The sequence below is a fragment of the Homarus americanus genome, unplaced genomic scaffold (assembly GCF_018991925.1).
Source record: "Homarus americanus isolate GMGI-L3 unplaced genomic scaffold, GMGI_Hamer_2.0 scaffold57980, whole genome shotgun sequence".
Classification (NCBI taxonomy): domain Eukaryota; kingdom Metazoa; phylum Arthropoda; class Malacostraca; order Decapoda; family Nephropidae; genus Homarus; species Homarus americanus.
In genome coordinates this window covers 25510017-25518460 of record NW_024716703.1, presented here as the reverse complement: position 1 = coordinate 25518460, position 8444 = coordinate 25510017, and the positions used below count along the sequence as shown (strand labels likewise).

The window sequence follows — 8444 nt, the reverse complement described above, 5'->3', positions numbered from 1 at the left end:
CAGGACACAGTGATGCACCACTAAAGATATACAACTCCTGATGTATCTGAGACAATCACCAGTGTTTTGGTATAAAAACAATAAACAATATTTTCATGGTTCTAAAGTGGTCTAGTTGCTGAATACATTGGACATTTTCCTGCAAATATTTGTATTCCAGGTATTAATCACATGCATTGTCAACTGTCTATCATGGTTAGTACGTACAGTAGTTCTGTCTACGGTACATATAAGACAGATATACTGTAGACAGATGGACAGAAAGATGTAGAGAGATATACCATATTTCCCACCATATAAGACATATTTTTAACCTAACAAATATCTCCATAATTCACCCTATATCATATATAACTGTATACATATACACCAGGCCAAGCCGTGTTATTTTTCAAATCATAGTTTTGGGTAGATATGCGTAATTTTATTCACTTTTTTAGCCGTTACATGTACACACAAGCTTTCTTAGACTTAGTACAAAAATTATTTTCAAAAGGTAAAAAATACACAATAAACTTTTATTACATCAGCAGAAGTCAGCCCACGAGGGGGGTGCACACCCCTGTCTCCCACATCTTTAGTGAAACAGTTGTCAAATGGCATGCAGTATTTTTTCCTTCCTCTTATTTATTATTATTATTTTTATTCGTTCCTCACATTGGCGAGGGTCAACTGTACTGTACAGGTTATGGACACATTGCAATTTTTCTCATTTAAATATTTGTTCCTTTTATGAAAGTTTAGTTTAGGTGAACTTTCTTGAGACTATAAACCTTTCATGCTATATCAGTGGTTGCCTTTAATATGGTGAGAAATACAGTACAGTAGTATAGATAGATAGATAGATAGCCTGAAAGTTAGACAGAAAGATAAAACAAAATCATCATCACCATCCAAATCATACAGCCATTTTCCACACCATCTCTTACAGTCTGTCTTGTCAGGTTCTAAGATCATTTCTTACAATCTCTCCCCATGTCATTCTTGGCCACCTACCACTGGCTCTCCTCCTCACCGCATTTAGAGTCAAGCACCACTTAACCCAGCTGGTCTCATCCATTCTCACCACACTCCCGGTGATTCTCATCTTTCAGCGTCACAGTACACATCCACCTCACCATTCTCATTTCAGCTCACTCAAGACTGCATATGTCATCCTCTTTAACTGCCCATGTTTCACGGATATTTAACACCACACTTCTCACACCAGTTGTATACATTCTTCCTTTCATGTGATGAAAGTCCTCTTGCTGACAATAAAGACAACAGTTCCCTAAACTTCCTCCAACTATTTCTGACTCTTGAAAATGAACAGCACCCTCTCCAGCACTGATCATGTCACCCAGGCAGCAGAACTCCTCCATGACTCACAACACAGCAGCCTTCAGCACCCTCTCCAGCACTGATCATGTCACCCAGGCAGCAGAGCTCACCCATCTCCATGACTCACAATACAGCAGCCTTCAGCAGCCCCTCCAGCACTGACCACGTCATCCAGGCAGCAGAACTCATCCGCACAGTCCAGGGATAATCGTCAGTGTTCAGTTTCTTTAGTCTTGCCGTGGACACATATTTACCTGCATATACACAGCACTTATAGTCAGCAACATCCAGCAGTCTGCCATCCACTCCACTGTACCTCTTGTGTACCCACCTTCCTCACTCACTGTACCTCTTATGTACCCACCATCCACTCCACTGCACTTCTTGTGTACCCACCATCCACTCCACTGCACCTCTTGTGTACCCACCATCCACTCCACTGCACCTCTTGTGTACCCACCATCCACTCCACTGCACCTCTTGTGTACCCACCATCCACTCCACTGCACCTCTTGTGTACCCACCATCCACTCCACTGCACCTCTTGTGTACCCACCATCCACTCCACTGCACTTCTTGTGTACCCACCATCCACTCCACTGCACCTCTTGTGTACCCACCATCCACTCCACTGCACCTCTTGTGTACCCACCATCCACTTCACTGCACCTCTTGTGTACCCACCATCCACTCCACTGCACCTCTTGTGTACCCACCTTCCACACTCACTGTACTTCTTGTGTACAGACCTTCCATAGATACTTGTATATATAGAGAGAGTCTGACAGTTGATATAGATACCAAACAGACAGACTGACTGACATACAGGTATTGAAAGACTGATAGAAAGATATAGAGATGCAGATACATAAAGATAGACAGTTAGACATACCTAGAAAAATTGAGATATAGAAAGATACAGCATATAGAAAAACACAGACAGACAGACTATGTCTGTTACATACCTGTAACAGCAGTGTCTCCATGATCCAGTTGTTAATTTCTCAAGGGCTTAGTCGTTACTCATCTGTAACAAACAAACAAAAAACATTAATATATACTGTACAACAGTTTATGATAAAAATATATCCATAAATTAATAGTCATTCAGTAGAGAAGTTGTTTGTTTTATGCAAGTTTGATTTATGTGAACTTTCTTGGAATTGTAAACCTTGCATGCTTGACAAACTCTGTCATTTTTGCCTTAATATTCCCCGCTAAATTATTGGTACACTCATACAGTGGTTTAGACAGGTAGACAGGTAGATATACAGTAGAATCTCAGTTATCCGGCACCTACGGGGATTGAGAGATGCCGGATTAACAGGTTTTCCCATTACTGTAGTTGAAACTAACTCTTGGGATCCTCCAATAAATCCTACAATACACAGTGCTACAGGCTGACCAAGCAAATTCAAGTCTTAGATTTTTTTTAACACTTAATAAACTCTATATAAATGATGTGGCTTATAAATAAAGGTACTACTTTACATGCTGATTAAGGATCTGGGTTCACAATTTAATAATTCAAGTAATTAGTGTTAATTAATGACCTTTGAAATAATTAAAGATATTTAGAATATTTCAAAAGTCAATTATGCTGTGCCTGCAAGTTTTAAATCACCTTTATATACATTCTCTAAATAATAAATAGATACTGACAGATATTGGTAAGCCATATGGAAAGACACACAGTATATAGATTGACAGACTGACAAATAATTGTATTGATAAATAGATTGACAAATAGAGATAAAACTGACTGCGACAGGTATTGATAGACAGATATTGGTAGATAATGGATAGATAAATTGACAGATATACTGAAAGGGACAGGGAGACAGACACACAAACATACATAAGTAGTTAGATCAGTGGTTCCCAACCTCTTCCATTCTGTGACCCCCAAACAAGATATAATAACTTCCGTTGCCCCAGTCTACATCTTTCTTCGATGAAACAAATTAAATGTCACTGGAAAGAGCAGTTGGATATGATATTTTATTATTATTAGTGGTATATACATTACCAGTAGCTACATAAAATAGAACTGCCCATTATTATTAGTGACATATACATTACCAGTAGATACATACTGTAAAATAGAACTGCCACACAATAAAAGATTCCAAGTCATGGATAGTGTATGTGAACCTCTGTGTGTGTCTGCAGTAAATGGTGTGTATTATAATCTCACATAAATAAACTCAACTCCACAACAACTGGGGTAATCAAAACTATGGACGCTGTGCATGTGCGTATAATTTACGGAAATGCAAAAAGAACATTCAAAAAGTTATTTAAAACTCAGTGGGTTGGCTGACATTGCTCTTTGTCATCAATCAGTAGTTTAGTCACAGTCAGGGCACAGTGGAGGCCATCTTCCACATGGAGTCAATAGCGCTGTTTCTATTTGATGCTCAACAGCGTGACAGACAGGTAGACGTGAATGGCAGAAGCACCGGGATAACCAGTTTGCTGATAATAAAGTAGCGGCCCATTGCCACCCAAAACTCTATCAAGCATCATTAGCTCAGATGGTTTATACCAGGGGTCAACAACCTTTACACACTAATCAGCCACATTGTAAACAAGAAATCAGCCATCACACAGTGCAGTTATGCAATATGTATTAAACTAAAACTTGAAATTGGGCATCAAGAAATATAGAACTAAACTATATACAGTACCGGTACTGTATTCAGACAAGTACTGTAATGGTATACGGAAATTTTGTTTGAGTATCCTAATGGGTGGTAATAAATACTAATACAACATAAAATTATGTTTCACATTGAACAATACAGAGGAAATAGTTACAGTACTACAATATGCATTTAATTCGACTCAAAAGAATATCCTCTGCAATTTTTGTGAAATCTGGTTCAAATTTATTAAAAGCTGCTACCACAACTGCCTTTTGTATGATTATTAGTGAGCTTTAAGTGGTACAGTACAGTACATGCTCTTTACAAAAGTCTACTCATTTATGTGTTACCTGATTCATGTTTTTTTCTCCAAAGTCTAACATTGACTCTTGCAGTTTAGTGAATGTTTCAGGATATTAATCTGCAGGTCCAAGAGCTAAAGCTGTGCATCACCAAGAGTACAGTACTACCACGTTGGAAACACCGCTTCGTGTCCATATAGGAAAGTTAGTACGTACTTAGATGGGTGACTGCCGTGCCCATGCTGCTGGCATAAAGACTCTACTGGAAATAATTATCTCCTGGCTTTGTTTGTCAGCTGTCCTTGGTCAAATTGTCTGAATATTACCTTTAACCTCATCAAAATATGGCTGACAATGACTGTCCATGTCTCTTTAAAAAGAAAAGGATTTAATTGTGAACCCAGATACGTAATCAGCATGTACAGTAGTACAGAACCGTAGTATGAATTTTAAACAAAATCAACTTTTTCCCCAAAAAACTAAGGTATTAGTTCAGGAATATTTTTGATGGAAATCAATATTTTGGGGGAAAGTGAAAATTAATGTGCTTATAGAATAAAGAAAGATGGTCTAAAATTTTAAATAACTAGCGTGGTTATATCGTAGAGATAGTCTATATTTTTAACTAAAGTGTTTATATAGTAAAGATAGTCTATATTTTTAACTAAAGTGTTTATATAGTAAAGATAATCCATATTTTTAACCGACGTGTTTATATAGTAAAGATAGTCCATATTTTTAACTAAAGTGTTTATATAGTAAAGAAAGTCTATATTTTTAACTAAAGTGTTTATATAGTAAAGATAGTCTATATTTTTAACTGACGTGTTTATATAGTAAAGAAAGTCCATATTTTTAACTAACGTGTTTATATAGTAAAGATAGTCCATATTTTTAACTGATGTGTTTATATAACAAAGATAGGTACGTAGTCTATATTTTTAACTAACTCACGAGTTTATATAGTAATGATAGTCTATATTTTTAACTAACGTGTTTATATAGCAAAAATAGATAGTTCATATTTTTAACTAACTTGTGTGTTAATTTTTTATTTTATTTTTATTTATTTATTTTTTTTTATACAGGGATTAGCCCACCCGGGCACAGGTCACTGACCCACATCGGGGCCTGGGGGGCTAAAATTTAATAATAATAATAATAATAATAATAATAATAATAATAATAATAATAATAATAATAAAGAAAAAAAAAGAAAAAAATCAAAAGTGAAAAACATATTTATAAATGTTGTGTTGTCAATAGTAAGAGAAACAATGAGACCTGCAATTGTGTGTAAATGAGGCAGACAGTCAGATGAGCAACCTGGGACTTGGTCACAATTTTTGTGATGCCATATGACAGCAGGGTCCACCATTAGACATCACATTATGCTTCTAATATCTTCCCAGGCGGTAGTGCCTCCCTGTTTGGTAGCTGCCTACTACTTATTACCTTTTAAATATTTAGAAAGATGTAAAAAGGAAGACAGACAAATGACTAACAGCAGCACAGTTACAACAACTTGTCTTAAGAATTTGACAGATTTCCTGTATAGGCCATGTATAGGCCATGAGAGCTGCTCCTATAGTTTACCTTGCCATAGGTGGTGGTGCTGTGGTGATAGTGCTGGTGACAGCTCTTGTTCCATGCTCCAGTTATCATTTTCAGCTGTTATGAAGCAGTTCAATTTCCCCAAGTTTTGTTATACCATCTCCTGTAACAAACAAAATATTATATTTACTATAAAACACCTGGGGAGGTTAGGTTAGGTTAGACCCAGACAGCTGCTGTACCATCTACTGTAATATTATCATCTTAGGTATTATTACAGTTTCAGCCACAACTCAGAGCAATTTTGTGTTTACCATTAGTTATATCTCACCAATAGGAACAACTTTATCTAATACCACTTCACGTAAGAAATTAACAGTAAACTGCAGTCACCATGTGTTGTCTGTTTACAACTGACCCGCTCAGTCTGAGGGTCTGAGCATACTGTACTGTTCTGTACTGTCCACAAAAAAATTAAAATTACACCTTGACGCTTCAACAAAGTTGCTTTCATTGGTACCAGATATCAAAATAAGTACTTTCTGTTTAATATGGCAGGGACGGCTAGGAAGTTAGGTAAGGTTAGGTTAGGTTTCTTTGGTTGGTTAGGTCAGGTTCTATGGAGGGGAGGGGTGTAACTCCAAAACCACTCATTTCCAATGGATATGAGGGTCAAATTTGAATGAAATACACCAAATACCAAGGGATTTTTTTTTATGGTCAAACAGTAGTTGTGGCTGAAACTGTAAATTTGCATTATCTTCAAACTCACTTAACACGACTAACAGTACACGACACACTAATAACAGTTTCCTACTGACGCCAGCATCATCCCAAACCAACACAGGTCAATATTTAGAAGGTGCCAACACCTAACTGAATATTGAGTCATATATGGGGAGAGAGAGAAAAAATTAAACATTTATTCAATACTGTTTCTGTTAGAAATTTATAGTTTGAGTTATTTTAACTTTTATTTTATAATATTTGGCCAATCAGCAAGAGTGTTGATGGGACATAATACTCGTGTGCTCATCAGCTTTTGCGGCAGCCATTGACTTTTTTGGGCTCACGGTGTTCTTGTTTAATCTGTAAAGTGTCGGAGATGTAATTCAGAGTGTCAGTACCATGTAGATGACCATGCATGGTACTGTGGTAAGAGAGGGACTTTGATGGCCACTTCCTCATTCAAGTCACATCTCTCCATCCTCCTGTATCTCTTACTTAAGGTAAGTTTCTTACACACTAAGGGTTAGGTTAGGTTTTTTTCAAAATCTCAACTACTGCTCATTTCCAACAGCAATTTGTATTTAACATGATGATTTATACTATACAAACCCATTTTCAATATTCAGTTGCCTGGTGGCAACTTGTAAATATTGACCCAGTAGAATCATACATAAATATATTGAATAATAGGAAATATTACAGTAAACAGCAACCACAGAATTCCGGAAATTCACTACCGTACACTCAATCCATAGAACGATTTTTTTCTATGATCATTTTCTTATATTACAACTCCATCGCAAATTGATAATAAGGAAGTTATTGAATTTTAAAAGAATAAAATCAGAGCACCTGTTGCCCCTATGCTGTTGCTCAAATTATGAGTGTTTGTGTGTTCCCTTACCTCCCTCTACACACTAATGTCATGATATTAAACACAATGGAAACGACAATGCATAGAACCTAATCAGAACCTGACCTAATATACCCAACCTATGGGTTTGTTAGGTCAGCTTCTAATAGGTTCTTTGCATTATTGTGTTAATTTATATGTTAAACAACTTACTTAATATTGGGGGTTGATATACGTCAGCAATGGCGAGGAGGAATACGTGGAAGAGTTCACCATCATTTAGGAAACGTCTCTTGAAGAGGGATTCAGCGAGGTAAACAACAAAAGTGGCGCCGGGAGGAGAATTGTGAAGTGGGGGAGGTGAATTGTGAAGTGGGATAGAGCAAATAAAAACACTGTCAGGTTCTATTAGGTTCTATGCATTGTCGTTTCCATTGTTGTGTTTAATATCATGACATTAGTGTGCAGAAAAAAATTAAACTAATTCGGACAATTCCTTCTGGTGGTCACCCTCTTCTACACCTTTACTCTACCTTGTTACGAATATGAATCATGGTTCAGGTGGGCCCAGTTGGAGGTATCTGCACAGCATTCCCAGCTTTTGCATTGTCTAAAATATCCTCACAACAGTTATAAGACTCTCTCTATAATCCCTGCACACACATCTGCTCTACACACTAATAAATCCTAACAATACAATATAACAAAACAATTACTTCACAACTTACAGCAGCTGTTGTTGTGTACACGTGAGGGGCTGGACAAGGCTCCCAGTCAGGTAGAAACGTTATAGAACTTTCCAGCTGATTATTGTCATTAATATTATTTTTTTTAACCATATAATACTATACTGATGTTTATAATATGCAAATAATTAATACTAATTGCCTAAATATGAGAACATATTTGCCAATCAAGATATAATGGTAGAATGGTCTAACGGTTTCTAAATGGCTCTAAAATCGTTTTACGTAATTTTATTTTTTTAAGTCCTTTCACGTCTTTTTACGTATTTGTATGTTATGTTTTTTTATC

The 8444-nt window shown here is 36.6% G+C and overlaps 1 long non-coding RNA gene across 1 annotated transcript; it reads right to left on the bottom strand.

Moving 5' to 3' along the window:
* Positions 1-2173: 2173 nt before the first annotated feature.
* Positions 2174-8206, bottom strand: LOC121858456. Its single transcript, XR_006087442.1, has 3 exons — positions 8138-8206; positions 5870-5990; positions 2174-2350 (listed from the first exon to the last, which is right to left on the bottom strand). It is a non-coding gene; the product is annotated as an uncharacterized LOC121858456 (long non-coding RNA).
* Positions 8207-8444: the final 238 nt, after the last annotated feature.